The sequence below is a fragment of the Podarcis cretensis genome (genome assembly GCF_951804945.1).
Source record: "Podarcis cretensis genome assembly, chromosome: 7".
NCBI classification, from domain to species: domain Eukaryota; kingdom Metazoa; phylum Chordata; class Lepidosauria; order Squamata; family Lacertidae; genus Podarcis; species Podarcis cretensis.
In genome coordinates, this window is record NC_137176.1 from 53,693,718 (window position 1) to 53,715,888 (window position 22,171).

Consider the following 22,171-nt stretch of genomic DNA (forward strand, 5'->3'; position numbering starts at 1 on the left):
AAACCCATGCATTCTGTTTGAAATGAAAATGAAGGGCAACATCCTTAATCACATCATGAAGGGTCAGCTGTTGTATTCCAAACATGTGTATCAGTACTTGAGTGGAAAACAAACCCTCCTAACTGTAAGGCTTTCTATTCTGAAAATTAGGCTATTACACAATTACAGGTTTGTTGTTTCTTAGCATGTATATATTTTATTTCCTATACCTCTAAGCCACTGTCTAAGACTGTAGCTTTCCCAAGGAGGCTTAGGTCAGTAACATATATACAATTTTTTCAACAACAAACATTAAAGCATACATTTCAAATGCCAATAAAACCACCACTTTAAATAAACCCAATTTAATAATATACAATAGTCAGCAACACAAACTCTAGCAGCAGCCCACTGTACAATAAAACCTTAAATTAAAAGTCAAGGAAAACAAATCTTAGTAACATGTGCTAGGAATAAACTACAGCTGGCAAACAAAATTAGCATTTTCTGTAAGCTAGATAGTGTGGGTGGTGGAACCTTGTAACAAAGATGGCCTTATTAGATGCAAGGCAGATTTTGGCATTGTCATGATTGCTATCTCTCTCTCTCTCTCTCTCTCTCTCTCTCACTCTCTCTCTCTCTCTCTCTCTCTCTCACACACACACACACACACACACGTCTACAGCCAAGTTTTATGTAGGAATTCTTTCTGAAAGATGCCAGAATTAAACTGATTTTTCTTGACTGACTTCTAATTAATGCACAATATGGATAGGGCAGAAATTGGGTTTCACCCTGAATTATATTATCAACCTTTTGCTGTCTGTCTGAGAAATTATGTAATGTAACAAACATACCAGGGAATATATAGCCAATCTTCGGTCACAAATGTTACTGTTATCAAATGGAAGGCTAAACAAGCTTTTCAGATACGAACACAGACGCTCAGAGTGGATAAATGACACCCAAATGCTCAGGTTTGTTTCTAACTTTGAGCCCTGGCTAAACTAATGGGCTAAAAGGCTTTGAAAGAATATTCAATTTTAGAAAGGCAGCGAAGAAATCTAAGCCATCATGCTGAAACTGCACACTCCCAGAGGAAACAATGTATCCCAAAGCAAGTGAATTTATTGGTGGTGATTGCAGATAATTGTTTTAGGATTTCAGACACAGGCTCTTGCTCTGTGGAAAGCTCATTTCTAATCTTGGGTCTGCCATTGTGTAGCTTGCTAACTGCACCATCTGAAGTAGCCAGCGCTGACAGCACCATTTTGAAAGCTGTGTACCTACCTTCCAATGCAAATTGCATGGCATGTCTGGAAGGCCCCTTCTTAATTTGTTATGAGAGAGAGAGAGAGAGAGAGAGAGAGAGAGAGAGAGAGGTGTTAGGACTTGACACAATCTAGAAACTGTGCCCTGCTGTTATGTATATCAGACTACTTCTCCATCATCCTAGGCATAATATTAAAGCACATGTGATAGTGCTGAGGGGAAAGCACTTATTCATTGACTTGGGGAGGAGTGGTAGAGCTATCACCATATCTGAAGCCCTGTCACTCACACCAGCCGGGGCAGAAGCAGCTGCAGAACTAAAAAACAGAACAAGGAACAGTTTAACGTCTTCCTTTATCGTGACATCAGCAATTTTTGGACTCTCCACTGTAGTGCTTGTAAGAACTTTACTATTATTATTTAGAGCTAAGCTATGACTTCAGGTTGGGTAAAAAAGGGGGTGGATAAAGTGATGTTCAGTTTGTCATTTTTGTATGTGGAGTATGCATGCACATTCAGCTGCCTAAAGCTGTCTGCATCACCCAAGTCATAGTACTCAGAGAGATAAGACAGAGTCACTGCACTGTCTGGAGAAGTCACTTCCTGATTCGCACGCAGAAGCCTTTTTCAATGAAGCCCCACAACAGAAGAGCACAGCTGTATTGAGGCAGCACTGGGTGTTGAAATTTTGTGCCCCTAACAATTTTGCGCTGGGGCTACCACCCCTGTGTCCCTCCATGCTACGCCACTGTACAGTACTTCTTCACACAGCACATAGTGAAATAGTGCAATTTGCTTCTGCAAGCTAAAATGGTGGGCATCAACTTGGATAGCTTTATTGGGCAGGTGGTAGCCAAATTCCTGAATGACAACACTATCAATTGCTACTAGCCATGATGGCTGTGCATTCCCTCCTGCATCAGAGGGGTGATGTCCTTAGGTCTGAAATGTTCTTGGGTCTGAAATACATCAGGGGAAAACACAGAAAAGCTTCAGGAGTTCGGTGCTCTGTTTAAAAAACACACCGTGTGAACAACAGGTAGAAATTCCACAAAAAAATGGCTTGCACATAATGATGGTATATCATTATGTGTAATCGTAAGGAGCTGCTATTTGGATATGGGCAATGGCACTGTGCAAGTGTATGAAACCTCATCTGTAATGTTTTCCTGACATTAACTTCCCGTAACCTAATGCATATCAACTCTTCACAGAACAGTCTACCACCATGAACTTTTGTTCTAATATTATTCACAGAATACTATTTCCACACCAAAATACTGTTAGGGTCTCATGGCTACAAGAAAACTCCATTTACTTTGAATAATAATAGCACTTGAAAGTGTCTGAATGGATTTCAATATGCACTTTACACTGATGGCTGTGGTGAAACTGCTTATAGTGAAATTATTGGGGGGGGTGTCCCCCTAAAAGATGGCTACAGCCTTTGTAAACCATTCCTGTTTAATAATATGCTTAATGTTCCCAAACATTTCTTGTGAAATCAGAAGAGCAAGTTTATTTTGCATTTGTTCTTTGCATTTACCTAACATATGTGGTCCTCTTGTCCATTTCAAATATATTGGTATATTACAGCACTGAAGTACATAAGTAAAGAGGCTGAATACTATCCTGCAAGACTCAATATGTTACACTTGTAGATTATAAATTTAGCTTAACTCTTTCACATGCTGTTTATCCCTAATGTTTAGTACAGGTCAAACGTTTCCATCATGAACATACAGTGGTACCTCGGGTTAAGAACTTAATTCGTTCTGGAGGTCCGTTCTTAACCTGAAACTATTCTTAACCTGAGGTACCATTTTAGCTAATGGGACCTCCAGCTGCCACCACACGATTTCTGTTCTCATCCTGAAGCAAAGTTCTTAACCTGAGGTAGGATTTCTGGGTTAGCGGAGTCTGTAACCTGAAGCATCTGTAACCTGAAGCGTCTGTAATCCGAAGTACCACTGTATTTCTGAATTTTACAATGTATCTTACTCTCTCTACCATCACCCCCCAAATAAAATCCCTGAAATACTTAGCTAATGGTATGGCAATTGCCACTGGGTTCAATGGGGCCAACTACCAGGGCAGTGTGTAGTTTCCAGCACCTGGTATTCATCAGAAGCATTGCTGCCTCTGATCATGGAGGCACAACATAGCCATCATGGCAAGTAGCCATCAATAGCCTTATTCTCCATCAAGTTGTCCAATCCTCTTTTAATCCGTCTGTTGGACATCACTGCCTCATGTGGGAGGGAGGTCCATTGTTTAACTATGCACCATTTGAAGAGGACTTTCTTTTATCTGTCCTGAATCTTCCACCATTCACTTCACTGGATGTCCATGAGTTCGAGAGGGAGAAAAACTTCTGTATCCACAAGGAGTGTTAGTGTGGACAGAGAGTAATAAAAAAGCAGAATGTAACCTGCCAAAAATCTTGCTAATTTTCATGAATCTCTTTATCTTCAATACTAAGGTGCAACACATATAGTTGCACATAGCTGCAGATTTTAGTTGCTTCAGATGCCTTTTAAAGACATATATTTTTGAACAGGCTTCCCCTAGCCCAGTGATGGCAAACCTTTTAGAGATCGAGTGCCCAAACTGCAACTCAAAACCCACTTATTTATCGCAAAGTACCAACATGGCAATTTAACCTGTATGCAGTATCTCATTTTTTCCTGTGTGTTTCACATTTCTTCTTTATGACTGCTGTTGTAATAAATAATCCTTCATAAAAGTTATTGCATTACATTCTTCATTAAATTATATTTCCATTGATATATAATTTTATGGTATAACTCAGTGCTTTTTTTCTTTTTAAAAAATGTTTAGGGGTACTCTCATTTTGACTCAAGAAAATCACCACCGGGGAAAAATAAATACAGTTCAAATCGGGAAAAATAAATAGAGTGAATTTCTTCTCCCGTTAAATTCACAAAATGTTTAAGGGTTTGCATCCCCCTGTGTCCCCACAGGAAAAAAGCACTGGTATTACTCCAAAACAAAGTGGTGTTATGAGCCATCCAAGCTCGGAAATTCATTTTTTCCCAGAAGGTTCCAATTCTGGCCACTTGTGTACATTGAAGGGCTGTACTAAGAGCCACCCTCTCCCAATTTTTAATATGAGATAATAATGATTGTCTGCATGTGCACATACAAATAAATATAAATAAATAAACCCAGCCAGATGGGCAGAGTAAACATATGTTGTTGTTGTTGTTGTTGTTGTTGTTGTTGTTGTTGTTGTTGTTATATTTTGCCATTTCTCCGGCTGCTGTTTGATCGCAGCCTCCCCGGAATGAATTTGTCTGTTGGGGAAAGCCCAGCGAACATGTAAACCCAGCAGCTCCTTCTTAGGTTGCGATCTTTATATGCAAAACAAAATAAAAAAATTCCTTCCTACTGGATACCTTCGTATCTGAAGAAGTGTGCATGCACACGAAAGCTCATACCAAGAACTAACTTAGTTGGTCTTTAAGGTGCTACTGGAAGGAATTTTTTTATTTTGTTTTGACTATGGCAGACCAACACGGCTACCTATCTGTAACGGGATCTTTATATGCTTACAGACCTGGGAGTTAAGCCCTGCTGAACTCAAGGCGGTTTCCTCCTTAGTAGGAAAAAGAGACTGGGGGGAGGCCCTGGCACATCAAAAGCCAATGCTTGCCCAGCCCCTCGCTTGCTTGCCAGGCCCTGATGGTGCAGGTCCTCCTCTCCTCCTCCCTCACCCCCAGCACAGAAGCTATGGCCCTACTGGGGTGATGGCGCATGTATCCACCAAGATGGCTCTGAGTGCCCTCTCTCGCATGTGTGCCATAGGTTCACCACCACTGCCCTAGCCCATAAGGTTGAACCTTGTTTTCATTTGTCTCAGTTCCCTAAATTCTTGTTTTTGTTTGGTTTTACATGCTTTTATATGAGTGTTTTACTGGTTTTATGTTGTATTTTTACGTTAATGATATGGTTTATTGTTTTTATGTTGCACACCGCTTACAGATTTGATAAATGCTACACACATGCACGCACACTATATTAGCAAAGAGATATAATGTAGAACAAAAATATTTGGGTTGGGGAAAAAACAGATGAGCTCAAGAAGGCTGTTAATATATTTTCTGAATGTAATAGGCAGTAGGGGAAATACCACAGAGCCATTTCCTTTGGTTTACATTGATGTTAACTGCATATCACCACCCATATTAATCTAAAGTAAAAGTTTCTGTAAGAATTTTAAAATGTTCTCAACCAATTGAGCCTCAGTGTCTAAACTAGGCCTTGAGATACATACAAGGCATGGATCTATTATATGCAGAAATAAAGAAGGTTATTTCTAAACTGCCAAATAAAGCTTCAGGGAAGTCTGGTTTTACTATCAGATTTTACAAAGCACTGTGCCTTAAACTAGTCCCAGATGTGCAGTTCAGGTTCGTGTACCTCATCTCTCCTTCCACCTTTATGTGAGGTGATAATATCTTTTATTCACAAACCTGGGAAAGATGTCCTTGACTGTACTAACCATAGACATTCATGTCGTTAAAGGTTGATTATAAAATTCTCCCAAGATCTGATAGATAGGGACCAATCCAGTTTTATAGAGCTTCCATTTGCACTGGGCTGCAGCCTGCCCATTTCAGCAGGCAAAGACGCCTGTCTCACACCTTGATCTTAAGAATGTTGGCCTTAAATTAACAGCCAGCACACTTGATACATATGTGCAGATTCTGTAGACATACCTGCACCCTCCTAGAAATATTACGAAATGAGAGAATACGCGGGTCCTACTTGCAGTCAGATCTGTGAGCTCAAACATTTGGAGTTGTATTCAACTAAGCATTACTCATTGTAGAACCACTGAAATTAGTGGACCTAAGTTAATAATGCCAACTCGTTTCAGTGAGTCTAACTACCATATTTACTTGAGTCTAATGTGCCGTCGAATCTAATGCACACCTCAATTTTCAGAACCTTGAAACCCCAAAAAAGTATTTGCTGGTGAATGTAAATGTGCCATCGAATCTAATGCACACCTTAATTTTCGCAACATAATCTGGCCAAAAAAAGGTGAGCATTAGATTTGAGTAAATAAGGTAATGTTGGATGACTAATGTTGGCTACAGTTCTTTTATTGAGAGAGCTCAGCTCACTTTCTCCTAGATATAAAAGTTTGCAGCTTATTGTTGTTTAGGTGGTGTTGCATTTCCCTTTGCTATTCTGCACCTGCTTTCTTTACTTTTAAAAAATTGATTTTGCAGAGATGCTTGGGGAATGTGATGTTTGCAAATTTTCTCTTGGACCAATTCTAGAACTTATCTATCCAAAGAGTTTTCCACTTCTCAGAAAGTTGCAACACAGTTCTTGTAAAAGGATCAAAACATACATTTAAATATGCATTTTGAAAGAAAATATCCATTAAAATATTAAAAGATACATTTAAATATGGAATTTGACAGGATTTTTTTAAAAAATGCAGATTAATGTTGAATCAATGGAATGAGTACTATGGAATCAGTGGCAAAGACCTACAGAAATAATGAGGGAAACAAACAGACCCACCCATCTCTATCATTTTCTCACTTAGCATATGGTGAAATCAGATGACTGCAGTATCTCAAAGTACATCTTTACATACATGGTGCTGTATTCAACTAATAATTGTGCAAACAGATGTCAATTGACATCTGCTTGCACAATGGGATTTTGATTTTGCCTCTCTTCCCTACACACTTGTGCCCCTTGCCATTCCCCATTCTGCTCTAGAGGATTGAGGGAACCCCCAGAACAGATTTAGGGGATGCACAGGGGCAGAAGAGAGGAGAGAAGGTCCTGCAATGAAGGTGAAAATTTTTATGCCCATGCAACAATATGCTTTGTACTACACTGAATATGACCCTTAGGCCCAGAAGTTTATAAATGGAGTCCAGCTCCTTAAATAAAATCTATCATTTGGGTACTTCATTTTATTTTCCTCATATTTGCTTTTTCTCATATTTGCTCTGGCCATTTATATATTTGAATTATATACTGTGCTTTTATTTCCAGTGCTTGGCTACTGCTACTGTCTCTGTTTCCTAGTTTTCCTATTCTAGCAAAAAGAAAAGAAATGAAGAAGTGCTATCCCATAGTCCAGTGACGAAGCTGAAGGACTGTCACAACACATAGGAAGAAAGCACACATATAACCAAGGAAACAGAAATGTGACTCCTCCCCTTTAACCATCCAGCTAAATAGGGGAAGTGATGGCAAGTCACACCAGTTCAAGGAGACTTTCAGACACATTGACTTTTTTTATACATTGAAGCCAACAAAGATCTTCTATAGAGGAAGAGAAAGTAGCATGTCAAGTATCTACAGGAGGAAGAGGGGGGAAATGGCCATTTTATGTAGATGATAAAATAATGTTTCTGCTTTAACCAGTCAAATAACTTCCCTTTTTATTATAATAACCATAATTATAATGGCGTTATCATCATTAATAGCTGTATAATAGCTACATAGTTATTAATAATGAAGCACAAAATCAATTTAAATTGTCAGAACTTTTGATGTTATCCTAAAGCTATTAAGATTGCGTTCCTCTGCACACCAACTGGGCAGTCTGTCCCTTCTGAGCCTGGGATCTGCTGCCTGGCTTTATTTTTCAGCTACTTTGAGGTGTATTGAAGAGAAGAGACTGGTAGAGTGTCTTGCTGGCTCAAATGGGAAGGAAAACATTGGGAGGTTGACGGCAGTAACAGCAGTGGCAGAGGTGGATATACTGCTTGTTATGTACCGTCTGAAACAAAAACTTTTATAACCATGTGACCAAAATAATAATGAAGATACTGTTTCCTATAGCCATGCAAAACCATATGCTGATCGTCTTATATAATTGAGAGGCTAAAAGTCAGGGATGCTAACTTAAATAAAATATTGGGGGGAGAGGGTTCAGGTAAGCCCAGCCCCACATAATTGATCACATGCTGACACACAACAAGGTCTTTTCAGTGGTGGTTCCCTGGTTGCGGAATGGACACTTACCCCTTCCTTTGGGTGGGCAGCTGCTGCAGATCTTCACTCTTAGTCGCCAATTCTGGGCAGCCATGAATGTAAATGGCCAGGCCCTCCCTAATGGGGGAGGGTCCATTATTATTATCTTCTGGAGGAATTAGAAAACATTCCCATTTACCCAGGCATTTGGTGGCTGAAGAATACTGCTTCTGGCAACCTAACTGCTTTTAGGATATTTAAAAACCCTTACAATTGAAAACATCTAAAAACAGTAATTGCTTTGTTTTTTTAAGAGTATTTTAACTTTTTCAGAATGATTTTTTCTTTCTGTTTGCTACCCTGGGATCTTTGGGTGGGGGAGGGGGTGAGTGGGATATAAATTAATTCAATAAATAATAATCAGATATTTGATTGGTAATTATTTGCTTCCTTCTGCAAAGTGTACTTTTAAAAAACCTGAAATATGTTTTAGCTTCAAGCATGTCAACAGTATGAAAGCCTAGCCCAGAATACACACGTTGGAATTATCTTTGAAGGCAGAGCTATCCATGAAGGTTAGAGTATTTCCTAGTCTTACATCTTATAGCAAGGGAGGAAAACTGCTGGCACTTAAAATTGGCAGTGCTGCTATTCTTTTAAAACCCTATATCAGATTACTAATACCATGTGATGTCTTGCATAAAACTGGATAACATACATATCAGTTTGTATCCAGTACAAAGCTTCTCATAAATAAATAGGGCTAGAGGCATGTTTTGATGGCAGAGGGCAGCATTTTGCTCTCGTCTTATTGAGAGATGGCCCTGGTTTAGTAAAGATATGTTTTGCTGGCAAAAACTCCGCTGTCATCTGGTTAAGTGCTGAGATGTTGAGACATGAAGCTCAAGCAAACATTTCAGCTTAATCTTGAAGGGAATTGATTGTAGAATTTCAAGGCTATTTATTTTACAGCACAGCCGCTTGTTTGTCTCTGATCAGTGTGACTTACATTTTTTTTATAAAAAAAAATCAAAATGGGATGCTGGAAAGGGAGGTGGGGAAATAAAAAGGCAATAAAAGAAAACAGAGCCAAAGGGGGGGAAACAAGCAATAAAATAAGTGAACTCATAGAAGACAAAAGCACAGATTCACACTCCTATGTTGTTAAAAAATAACTAACAACCATTTCCTTTCCTTAGAAGCAAGCTCTATTGATTTAATTGACACCGTACCTCTAACAAGGTGGGCTTGGGATCATAGCTTGGCACCCCAATGAAAATAAGGTAAAGGTAAAGGTACCCCTGCCCGTACGGGCCAGTCTTGACAGACTCTGGGGTTGTGCGCCCATCTCACTTAAGAGGCCAGGGGCCAGCGCTGTCCGGAGACACTTCCGGGTCACGTGGCCAGCGTGACATCGCTGCTCTGGCGAGCCAGAGCCGCACACGGAAACGCCGTTTACCTTCCCACTGGTAAGCGGTCCCTATTTATCTACTTGCACCCGGAGGTGCTTTCGAACTGCTAGGTTGGCAGGCGCTGGGACCGAGCAGCGGGAGTGCACCCCGCCGCAGGGATTCGAACCGCCGACCTTTCGATCGGCAAGCCCTAGGCGCTGAGGCTTTAACCCACAGCGCCACCACGGGCCCAAATCCAGGAAAATCTTTGGCTTGCACTCAAGAAATTGCAGATATACCCCAAGGTTTTTATTTCCTTTCCCCTTCAGTGATGCACGTGCAAAAGGGACAGCATTCAGCTGTTTAATGAGAGAACTCTTGAACTACAGAACTCCAGTTTATTATAAATATATTGTCAGGGGCTCAGGAGCAGAGGCACAGGGAAGAGAGGAGATGGAGAGCGAAAGGGAAGAATCCGAGGGGAGCGTAGGAGAAGAGGACAGTGGACCGAGGGATTCCATGAGCCTCTCCAGCGAATCGGAAGATTCACAGAAGGGGGTGCCAGTGGCCAGGGGTAGGGGGTTCCCAAGGGGAACGCCCCAGGAGCAAGGGGGCAGCAGGGACTCCCAGAGCAGTAGTTGGAAATCAGGACCAGCTTCCCCACCAGAGCAGAGTGGGGGGGAAGAGTCCCAAGGATCGGGGCCAGTGCATTCCCCACCAGGGAGAGAAGATAAGGCAGGGCTGACCACACCTCCATCGGAGAGTCAGACAACGGAGGGGAGGTCAGATCCGGCCAGTATCCCGGAAGAGGGAAGCAGTGACAGAAGTAGTGTAACGGTCAGGAGGAAGGTCACTGGGTTGGCGCGAGAGGCAAGTTCAAATGTACAGGAGCGCGGGACAGCAGAGAATGAGGATTGGGAACCGGGTCCTAAAGCCCGCTGGAGGCAGGGGGAGGAGTTAAGCGACTCAGCGTCAGAAGAGTCCAGAAAGGGGGATGCCCCAGCAGGCAGGAGGACCCAGAGGAGGAGAAAGCAGCGGAAAAGGTGGAGCAGGGCTAGGATCTTAAACTGGTGTCAGAGGGGAGGAGATTCAGACGGGACTTCGCTGGTCTAGGGTTTAAGACGTAGAGCTGCGCGCTGCGGCTTTGAAATGGAAACTGAACCTCAATAAAGACTTTTGTACATAACGACAGCCTCGCGTTGGTCCTCTGTGAGCTGGGACCTAGGGGCAGCTCTGACATATATGAAATTGAAGTTCACTGGAAATACACTTAAAAACAAGTTATGAAGAGTTTTGTTTCAGTCACTTAAACAGATTCCATTGGAGTCCATTTCAACACTTATCATTTTAGAATTAGTCAAGCAAAGAGGGAGACATCAATGGCATTTTTGGATTATTGGTTTGGAGTTGGAATATCTATGGTTTGAACAATCTGTATCTTAGAAACAGTGCACCATATCAATGAGCATACAGAAAACAGGAATGGGGAACATTACCTTAACAAACATCTAATGTTACTCTAAAATACTTCAGATTGCCTTTATTTTTGTCCTCAGCTATTACTTTTCTAGAATGCTGCTAACATTGAACCAGAAAACCCAGGACTGATAGCTTTGCAACTAAGGAAGGGTATTTTATTTCTGGCAGACCCATTCATTTGATTTATTTCATTTTTCAAGTGCCATGCTGAGCAAAAGATTCCTATATTGAAGGGGGTTGGACTAGATTACCCTCATAGTCCCTTCCAACTCTACAATTCTATGATTCTATGAACATATTATTATTCACACCTTCCTGTAATATATACTTTTTTGTAAACCCTGTTCAGCTGGCTAATCAAATCACAAAATTTGGATAAATGTGAATGTTGAAGGATAGTTGTGTTTCAGTTCTCATATTGTTTCAAAAAGTATGAATTTGACAGATTCAACTTTAAATGTGAACTGAATCAGATTTCTTCCCCATCCCTCACAATAAGGTAAACAATTCAAAGCAGAAGTGGAAGCAGTTCGTGTGCGTGTTTTCTTTCAAAGAGTGAAATAAATAATACATTCTGTTCTTCCACCACATACTTTTTGTTGCTTTGTCTCAAACAAAATACTGAACTGACATTTCATTAAAAAGGATGAGTAATTTATACCAGTCAGTGACATAAAAGATCAACATGTACCCGAATAATGTGAAAACACACCCAGTAAAATGTGAATCATGCTTGTAAAATGCCCAGGTTCACAATTCTTTTTACACCTACGATCTTGTAATGCATTGATAATAGGCATAGACCTGTAAATTTTGTGTGAACTTTACAATCAGCCAATAAAGTGTTCCAATTGTTTGGTAAGTTTTTCTTCTCAACTACATATTTCATAATATGGGTTGCCACTGCATGAATCCATTATCATTATCATCATCAACAACAATACTTCCATGGCCAAAATTCTTCTTCCATCCTTCTAAAGTCTTTGTACAATGCAAGAAAGTAGCATGCTTGTTTCACTGTTATTCTTAACATTAAATATAACCTTTAAACGCAATATACTAAAAAAGACGATCAAGATGCTCAACCACCATCATCCAGAACTGTCCTATTTTAAAAAATATAGATTTGCAGTCAGAAATTCCAAAGCAGTGCCTTATTTCAAGAACAATTTAATCTCATGCTATGGCTTTACTGGAGAAAGTAATAAAATACAACAATATGACGGGAAGCTTCAGCTGACTGGAAAAGGCCAAAGGTTGCACCCAATGCAAGTTCTACCCAAAGTAGACCCACTGAACTGAGATGACATGGCTAGCTTAGGTCCATTACGTTAATTGGCTTACTCTGTGTATGACTAGTTGGATGCAACCCTACCAATCTAGTCCAACACATTAGTTGAAAACAAGTTATTCTAAGTCAATTCCTTTTTATGCAATGATTTGAGCTCAACAGTATATTAGCATCCATAGCAATTTTCCACACAAATATCCATTATGAAATAAATGTTCTGCATGGGGAATATCAGAGTGCGTCTTACATTAAATACTGACAACCGGGCAAATAATGATGGTCCCAATCATTCGACAAAAGCTTTCCTTGTTCAAAATGTTTCAATATATTTGCAGGACTGTATCAGCATTGTGAAGCTTATAATGCAACCTTACACATGCAGGCTCAAGTAGTAATTCCTGTGAAACTAAATGGGAATGATTCCTAGGAAAGTGTGTATAGGATTGGAAATAGGAACCATGGATAGTTGAGATGTCAAGAAACTGAAATATTCTCATCTAAGCTGTTTGGGAGTGGGGAATTACACCAAAGTGCAGGATACAAAAGCCAATACTTATGCTCCAATTAGGTATGGAATATACTGTTATGAAAAGTTTGGATGTGCTCCATATCGGTCATATACGTAATGACTGTCTCCAAGAACATCCTTTCTGAAGACAGTGTTAATTGAAAGATATTTTGAGGAGGCCAGCATATGAGATATAAGGAACATTTAAGCAACACCCAAGTTATGTATTTTAAAAAAAAAAAAAATCAAAAGTTTTGAAGGCATATCATCTATGCTAGAACTTAGATCTAGGAAGCCAAGCACAGTGACAGAACTGCACATCAACATGAACAATTTGAATCTCAGAGAATTGCAGAGTTGCAAGGGATCATCTAGTCCAATCCCCTGCAATGCTGGAATCTCAGAATCCATGGCAGATGGCTATCCAACCTCTGCTTATAAACCTCCAATGAAGGAGAGTCTGACACCTTCTGAGGAAGCCTGTTCTACTGTTGAACAGCTCTTACAGTGAGAAAATTATTCCTGATGTTTGTCAGAATCTTTTATTCTTGCTTGAGAATGGCCGTGTTATTTGTGTACTTTTTTTTTTTTAAGACCAAGCATTCTATTCTGCCTTACGAAAAAATTGGTTTGTTCCCTCATATGGACATTAATGCAGATGTGTTGCATACAGTGCCAGTGGGGGAATTCTTTGTACAGGAGGACTCAAGCCCTTTTACTGGGATTCCCTACCTGCTGCCTATGGAAGTTCTGTGTAAATTTCCTGCTACTGAATTATGGAGCTGACTAATCATGAGAAGGGAAAGTATTTTTTAATTCCCTCTGTTGCCCTAACTTTTCCCTGCAGAATAGCCATAGCGTGCAGCATTTGGGCTGCCATCAGATTCAAACTCCTGTCTGTCATGAATCCTGTAACTTTTGGCTATTTCTATTTGTTGCTGTCTGAAGTGGATAGTATCACGGAGTTATTCAGCCACCACTTTACATTGACTAGTGCCTTTGATGTACATCTAACATATGTACATCATAAGTGTGATCATGAAGGTGTGTCATGGCAGTGTTGCCAAGAATGCTGCTTTTATCTGTTTTCTCCTTGTTTCTAGAATGGCATAGGGTTGCCCCAGTGTTATGCTCTGCCTTCCTCTCCCACCTTCATTTATTGGGTGTGGCAAGAAAAGATTCCATAACAGATAAGAGAAAAATGAGTTTATACCATTGTACTGTACCCATACATAGCAAACCCCATCAGACTCAAAGGAAACACATAAAGTGGAGAGGAAGACTGCACTAATAAATACACCCATGCACCACATCCAATGTCTATCATGGCACAGATATCTACAGAAGGATTCTGCAATAAATTCTTCTAATATAGTCCAGTCCATCTGTCATAAACATTAGGTCCAAAGGCCACAGGTGCAGATAGAACTACAAAATTATGCCCATACAGTTTAGGAAAAGGGTAAAAAATCAACACAAAAGCATTGATTCCACCCCAACCTCTTTCCCCTGTAATTAAACGTTTATTTGTTCATGATAGCCACTACAGTTTTCTTTTCCTGTTTAAGTAATATAATACATGCTTCATTTCCTCCCACCATACAGAGATGATTTAGTTATTTAAGAGGGGTAGCACACAGCAATTTAACAAAATGAGCAGAGCTTCAATAGGACATCTTGTTTTCATATCTGGAGATGGGATTGACATGACACAACTACAAATATGTATGCACAAATTCTCTTTATGGTACTATTGGAAGCAAGGAACACTGAAATAAGCTGCAGACAAAGGAATGGGAATTTGCCAGTTATAATTAAAAAAAAAAATACATACTTGTACAGGAAGTTCTATAAAAAAGTGTACACGTTCTTTTGTTGTGTTAACCCCAATTCACGCAGATTACTGAAACTATAACTGTTCATTGTACATTTTCAAGCTTAAGATATACAACACTGGTTTCTGACACTGCAGTCTTACACAGCTAGATCCTATTTCTAGGCAATGATTCAACAAAGTGCATTGCAGTGGCCAAGGCTGCACATTCAGAGTCCAGTAAAAGAAGATATAATTCTGCCAATAAGCTATCTGGCAAAGACCCAGTTGGTTAATTCAGCCTCTTGATCCTCCCCTGAACAGGTGTGCAGCATGACTCTAAGTTTTCTCAGTGGATTATACTTACAAAGCAACAGTGGCTAGACCAGGTTGGGGAATCACAGGCACATGTCAAGATCCTGACTCAAGCAACAGCCAATGTTCAGAGGTGGAGGAAGATAAGTAGCAACATCTGGGGCTACTACATTGTTGGATGAACAAAACCAGGTACCCAGTTCTGAAATTGAGGCTGATGGCCATGGACCTATGGACTCCAAACCAGGACTCTCACAAACTTCTTCCCTTGAGCCTGGTTCACCTGGGGAGCCAAGTGTTTCCTGCTCCAAAATGCCTGCCCAGTGGTGTAAGGAGCACACTAGATAAGCCACAGGGAAAAGAAGTGCTCCCCTTCAGGCCAGAAGGCTGTCCCTTTAAGAAGTCACACTCCTCAGTGATGTGGCAGGGCAGCTTATGGTAAGTAATCTGGTCATGACACTTCAGTTTACCTGCAGCTTTTTCTGAAACCAAGTTGATCACCTGGAACTATATAAGGTCACAAGACCCTGTTGCCTTGCTGTGCGTTCCTGCTGAGGACAGGTCAGACCAGCACAGTGCTTGCATATGTGCCCAAATCTCCATTTTGAAAAGTGTGTGCATATGGTAGCTTGCTTCCAATGCACATGCAGCACCTAACTGGATCGTGCTGGTGATGCTAATTAATTCCTCCCTTGAAATAGCAAGAATTTCAGTGACCCCTTACCTAGACATATGAAAATGCTGTAATGACACACACAGGACGTGTCTGCATTTTTCAGAGATCCAGTTTATCAATTCTTATATGCATCTATATAATAATCTTCACTATTTAAACATATGACACAGCTGAATTTGAGTGGGTAGGAGTTCTTCATCACACTGAAAATTGCCCTTCAGACAATGCCAACTTTGGATGAAAACAACATTTTGGGGGAGCATTGAGGACACCCTCTTCCTGAAAACAGGCAGCTTCCATTAAGCATGTCCCTCAAGATCTGACAGCTTTCCCAATACTGGCCCTACAAAAATGTTCCAGAACTTTTAGGTGAATGCCAAAGAGTGCAGATGTTGTACACATTACAAACACAAACTATTTCTTGTTTTAGTTCCACCCTCTTTTTAAAGAAACGAAGCCATTTCTGCTGGCAAAGATGAGTTCCTGGGCCTGGGCATGTTCCAAGAATGCATGGGTAATTCTCTTCTGGAGCTTTATGGGGACCTGAAGCTGAAAGATAGTTTTGGTCAAGCCATTCAGTGAGCTTGGTGATTTGAACTCTGATCCAAATTTAACTATCCACTAGAGCACACTGGATCTTAAGCCTCTTGATCCTATGCTCTCTTCATAAATCCAAGTTAAATCAAGTATCAGAAATAATCCCAGTTTAAATGTTACAAATTTATAAGCCTGACAGCCTGGCAAGTAACCCGCAAGACTCCTGCAATCTAAACCCTTTGGGAATTAATGTTACAGAGAACTCTTGGCCTCTGTTTCAGAAGTACAATTCCGATTTAAGCATACAAATCCACCAGCTCCCATAGCACATATGGTCCTTAGTCCAAAGGCCCATAGGTACTGCTTTGGAAATTAAGCCATTCTGTAGCTCTTGACTTGCAAAGGATCAATTTTGCCTGCCAATATGTAGTGCTCTTCACCACATACTGTGTCTTAGAAAACCTCTCTTGTTGCAATGCAAATGTGAGAGTTGATTTTCCAGGGTAGAGTATGCAGGAGTGAGCCTCATAAATCAGACAGCTGGACCAACTCCTCTAACTGCAGCCTTGACTATCTTATGTACATTACAGTATGATTTTCAAATGGAAAATGAATACCTTTGGGTTGAAGACTTTGGCGCCAAGATTCAGCCTCTGAGTTTTTGAAATGCTTTCAAGCAGGTGCAGATGCCACCTGCTCAAGCATAAATGAGAATAATTCAAATGACTAGTTAGGTTTTTATTATTAAAAAGTCATATAGGTTTTTGAAGGTAAACCTACTGACTATTAAACTGAAAGACATGTTACTGTAAAGCTGAAGTGAAAAATAGTGGGAAAACATTCACAGGGTAATGAGCATGATTTTCAGCTCCATGTTATACAGTATTAACTCCATAGACAATAGCATCTGCAGAGTCTCCCAAAATAAGGAATTCATTTAATTTTTATGTGTAGTCCAATGGTTCAATACAAGATGGTGGAGGACCATGTGCTATTGGTTCCCTGCTGATACAGCACAGTATATAGCATTGGACAAGTGTGATGAGCAAACAGGCTAAGCAACTGTTTTGTACAATTTTTAAGTGCTGCTTTGTGGGTAGGACTCTTGAACCTCAATACATCAAAGCGTTCCCAGCTGAGAACCAGAGATAACTAGATTCTCCTTGACTTTATTAATACTTTTAGAAGTTTTCTCAGTGTGCACTCATTAATGCGGGATTATCTAATTGATTTTTGATTTTTATTGTTATTCATGTTTTTATACTGTATTTTATGCTGCTTTTATAATTAAGTATTTTAAAGTGTTTTAAATTTGTTGTTAGCCGCCCTGAGCCCGGTTTTTGAACTGGGAAGGGCGGGGTATAAATAAAATATTATTATTATTATTATTATTAAAGAAAAGCTCATCAGTTTCGGAGAGCTGTCTCCCAGTTCAAAACACTGATACACACATGGACCTTATTGTATTGCCCACCCCACCACTTGCCACAGGAATTGTTATTCCTAGGACCAGCCTTACCTGAGAACTGCTTGAAAACACACATGGGAACAAGAGTGAGTTTTAAGTCTGAAACAGGACAACAAATGCATAAAACATTTTCAGCAAACTGTGGAATAACTGATTGGAATAGAGGGAAGATACCCTTGAAGACAACTTGCTCAGGTCTTAGAGTTCATAGCAATCAATCAGAACTTCATTGAGTGTAAGGCTATAAAATGAAAGGATTTTTGTGTACAGGTTTTACAAAGGAGCATGGTCAACCTGAACATTGGCCACATACCTGCAGAACCTCACTTCCCACTGTAAGCTGGAGTATAACTTCTTGGCAAAATGGCACTCAAGTCATAATCAGGGCTGGCTCAGTCATTAGACAGAGTGAGTACTGCAAACAAGTGTTGGAGAACAGATCTCTGTATGTCATTCACCCTCTCTACATCTCCTAAACTAGCCTTCAGGTGCAGTGGAGGATGATGTTCTGTTGCTCATGTTGAAGAGTCAGCTGCCTTCAGTCATCAGCCCTGCATTGTGGGTGAGACAAGTTCATAGGGCAATGAACTTCAACCAAGTTCAACCAGGACAATGGCAGCATCTCCACTTATGACATTTCTGGGCCTGGAAATGGGTGTAAATGGTGACAGGTATTTGAAATTGTATCTTATAGGCCTATTCATAGTGGATTATCTGTCAAAAAAGTGGCTGTTCCCCTCCTCACTTTTAAGGGGCACCAAAAGCCTAGGGAATGTGGATACAATCACTTGACTCCAAATTCAGAATAAAGTCTAGGCTGACTGTGTCCCAGGCTCTCAACCTTCTGGTGTTGTGCCAACAGAACAGTGAGAATGACAGGTCTCTAAAATATAGTATTTGGCTGAAGTCCGCCTATTATTTTTATCTGCAAATGTTAAGGATTTTGATGCTCCATATGTTATAGAAGAGACCAGATGTTTATGTAATTTGGCTTGTAAACAAAATTCATTGAAGCAACACAAATAGTTGGCCTATTGCATTCTAGGGCAAGAGCAAAAGGCAAAAATGTAAAGAGGGAAGCCACTTGCTCCCAGTTTTTTCTACTTCAGGATCTGTGAATCATTAATCAAGAGGCAAACCTGTGACAGGTGAAGAGAGACAACAGCTCAGGGTGGGCGATTGCCCATCCTGCAATAGGAAACAAATGTTCAATATTCTTCTACCCAAATGCACTGGAACAATGTGCAACATGTTAGAGTAATCTGATAATCTTCAGCAGGTAATAGTCAAAATACATGCTGCCCTCAAAGACAGTTACCCCAGATACCATTTTTCAGAAGCTATTGCCCAATGAAATGTAGCCGCAAATCCATAGCTTGCACCTTACATTATCTAAGCTCTTGCAGATTCTTGGACCTAACCTCCTCAGCTACACAGCTGCAAATAAAATGTTTTAGGTGTGTTTTAAGTGCAATATGCAATGTGACACTAGATGACGATGGTGAGCCTTATGGAAAATTCAATGTATTTTTAAAAAAGCTTTTTTAAAAAGCATTTTCAGAACATTTTTTATATGTGTGTAGATTCCACCCTACAGTCAGTCCCTACTGAGTGATGACACAAGGGAAGGGACTACAGCTCAGTGGTAAGAACACAAGTTTTGCATGCAGATGGCTTCAGGCATCTCTGGGTAAGGCTGGAAGAGATTCCTGCCTGAAACCCTGAAGAATTGTTTCCAGTCACTATAAATAATTACTAAACCAGAAAGCCCAGATAGCTTTATACAGTTACATTTACCATTTTCCCACAACGAGGTACCTTCCAAATGTTTTGCATGCCTGTTTCCTTCAGCTCTAACCAAAATCTCCAATGGTCAGGCATGATGGAAGTTGTAGTCCAAAACAGCAGGTTGGGGAAAAGCTGATTTAAAAACTATAGCTCCATGTCAGGATGATTGCAGCACTAGTCTCATGAATTATGTGACTTTCATATATTTTAAAAACTTTTTAACAGACAGCATCTCTTGAGGACACCTTTCATGTTCCACAGGAGGCTGTTTGATATCCTGCTTCTACCTTTGACTTATTATAATGGACAGGAAAAATCAGAAGTGTCCATGACAAATTATGGAATCACATATAATTAATGTTCAAAATTGTTTATGACTCTCTGAAAGGGACTGCTCAGCAAGGGGGCAGCCCAAGTATCACAGGCCAAGACTGGTGTGTAGTGGGAAGAAATAGGAACCTGCATATATTAGGGAAAGATTGGTTCAGGCTTGCCACTAGTACATAGCATCAGGATCTGAATTCAGGTTTTTTTTAATGAAAAATGGGTAATATGAGATCAGAACCTCGAATTATAACTTGCAACCAAGAACAGAACTAAGGTTGAATCATAAGATGTTAAGAACAAAGTTTAAGCATTATACCTGGTTGAGGATTTTGGGTTAAGGGGATAAGGCGTGGTGGAATTGCTGTCGTAAGTTACCCTGATATATATATATATATATATATATATATATATATATATATATATATATATCCATGAAGCCATATAAAACTACTGATTCAAGCAGCAGATTCCAAAATCAGACTATTCTGTTGCTTCCAGCCTCCATCTCACTGGAGGGAAGCCATTTTGGTATTACTAATCTAAACATATTTAAGACCAGTATTGAGTCTAGGTCACAACACATATTTCAAGGAGGAATTAAACATATTTAACTCTGCCAGGCAAGGCATATTTAATTACTCATTAAATTGTTTTTATATATTTTACAACTCCTTTTATACCACCATGTGAGGACACTTGTCCTGAAAGGCAGGATATAAATCTATTAATAAAACTCATACCTGCTCCTTTCCCTCTCTTCCCACCCCATAAATCAGTGCATGCACACACAACCCTCCTCTCTGCGTGATCCAGCTCCTTCCACTCTACCAGTATATTAGACCATTCTCCCTCTCCACCAACATGTCCATGGCATTGCTACTCACCTTCTGAGGTGCTTCTCTAGGCCAATATGGAAAGCAATGAAAGCTGTGCCCTGCCAGGCCACTGCATAGTGATATGACCTAGCACAGTTTTCAGTCCCCACACACATATTCAGAACTGATGGATGGGTAGAGAGGGAGACCTTGCCCAGCAGATCATTGTTCAGGTACCCATCTCACCTCTGCCTTCTGCCCAAACAGCCCCAATGGTCACCAGCCACTACTGTAGATGCCACAGGGCAGTCTAGGAAATAGTCGGGGTGGGAAACTTTGATGTACTGGACCACACAACCTAGTGGAGCACGGCCTCCCCACCTCCCTTCCATTCCCAAGTCATGATGGACATTCATTGTGAGAAAGTTTCTTTTAAAATGCTACCAAATGGATACAAAGAACAATATAATAAAATGGTAAAATGATACCTTATGCTTTGAAAGATATTTCCTTTAAGAAGCAATAAACTGAATTTCTGTGCATCTGAGGAAGGGTTCCACAAAAACATTTTGTGTATTTTGCTTTACATAGTACAATTTTGACACGCGCGCACACAAACACACACACTCACTCTCTCACATACGCTTTCTTTTGTTTGGTGCTGCCCCTTTTGAAACATACAATATAGTTGTTATTGGAATTTTAATTCCAAGTCTGTCCTACAAAGCATGCATTGCTTTATTCATATTAATCTGTTCTAACATGAGTATGGTATTCTAAGGTTTTACCATTAATACTGGCATAAAGAAACATTCAGTTTTAGTAAGGCTGGTTAAAGTATTCAGCGTAGGTAGAAGCTCAGTTCCAGCACTCTGCACTGACCTCTAGTGGATTATTTGTTGTAAGTGACTGAATGCAAACTATTAACTTTACTGTCTTAACATATAGTAGAGTTCTTCCCTCGTTGCATAATATCAATAAGCTCCAACAAATTAATGCAACTTTTAATTAATGAGAAAACTCTAAGACAGAAAAAATACTTGCATGTGTTTGAAATACAAGTCCCCACAGAGGAGTTTCATATATATATATATAATTATTTATCACAATATGGCACTAGACCTACAGTTACTGTATAATATATAGCCTACTATTTTTCATTGCTAAGTACCCACTTAATGTAACAACAATAATAAACACATTTTCTAGCAGAAAGCAAACATAATGGATTGGAGCCAGAATTTGCTACCAGTTCCACTTGGGACATTCTCACCAATAAAAAGTCATTTTCACTAGTGGGCAAATGCCCATGCCTGATACCACATTGTTGCAGGGGGTTCCCAATCCCCAGATCAGACATTGAATGACATAGGGTGCTGTAGGGAGATGGAAGGAAATTGATGCAAGTTATCTTGCACCTCCCTATTCTAAGAGTTCGGAAAGTTATGTCTTCCCCATTTCTCTACTGAGTCAGAAGCCTTCCACAGACGGAAGGAGCTCTTCTATTCTCAGGAGGCAAAGTCAGGATCCAATATTA

The 22,171-nt window shown here is 40.1% G+C and overlaps 1 protein-coding gene and 1 long non-coding RNA gene across 9 annotated transcripts in view; both read right to left on the minus strand.

Moving 5' to 3' along the window:
- The window catches only part of ST18 (ST18 C2H2C-type zinc finger transcription factor), a 195,662-nt gene that overhangs the window by 171,231 nt on the left and 2,260 nt on the right, over positions 1 to 22,171 (minus strand). The gene's annotated exons all lie outside the window — the stretch shown is intronic.
- On the minus strand, positions 14,622 to 18,236 carry LOC307219884. The gene is made up of 2 exons (XR_013840636.1): positions 17,756 to 18,236; positions 14,622 to 16,929 (listed from the first exon to the last, which is right to left on the minus strand). It is a non-coding gene; the product is annotated as an uncharacterized lncRNA (long non-coding RNA).